Here is an 819-nt window from a genome sequence, read left to right on the forward strand (position 1 = left end):
ATAGATAGCATCAGGATTGAGTTCAATTGTAGGACACCCAGCTTGCATCTGGAGCATTTCTTGGAGGTGTGAGGACACCCTCCCATCCCATGATGGAATTGGGTTCCGAATCACCTTATGGCCCAACTTCCCCAGCCTTACATCCAGCTATGGCTTTTACTTCTCTGGGTCCTACCACAACTTTAATAAGAGTGAGAGATGAAGTCTGCCTGCTCTTGCATTGTTGACAATGAAACACTGACAGTGTGCTGGAGCCTGCTCACCATGACTCTCAGGAGCCAACAATACACATCTCTTCTCAATTTTTCATTCAGTGAATTCACATTGGAAGGCTTGGAAGTGGCCATGGTGGGAGTATTTATACCACAGCAATTGGCATAGACTATAAATCCTCTCCCCAACCCCCAGAGAGCCAATGGTTAGACATTTATTAGCATACCATCAGGTATAGGAATTGTGGGGAGAGGATGTGGTGCTCAACATAATTTAGAATTTATTTGGAGGACTCTGTTATTTTTCAACCCAGATGCTTCTTCCCCTCTGTTTTCTCCTATGAGGCCTGAAAGTTGTTTCATTTCTCATAGCAGAGATTCCCTGGCAATATACAGGACAAGTGGCCACTTTGGCAATTCAAAGACACCATTCCATGGCTTAAGACAGAGTGGTCCCCAGCGTAAGAGAGACATCAGAGAGACAATGAGACATGAGCCAACACCGCCCCCCCCCACACACACACCCCACACCTATTGGCAGGCTGCACCTGACACTCACTTCCTTTGGTGTGCTTCCTTCAGGTTGGTGATCAAACCAGCTGATTTC

Source organism: Puma concolor, chromosome B3 (assembly GCF_028749965.1).
Source record: "Puma concolor isolate L17-30 chromosome B3, mPumCon1.1.hap2, whole genome shotgun sequence".
Taxonomy (NCBI): domain Eukaryota; kingdom Metazoa; phylum Chordata; class Mammalia; order Carnivora; family Felidae; genus Puma; species Puma concolor.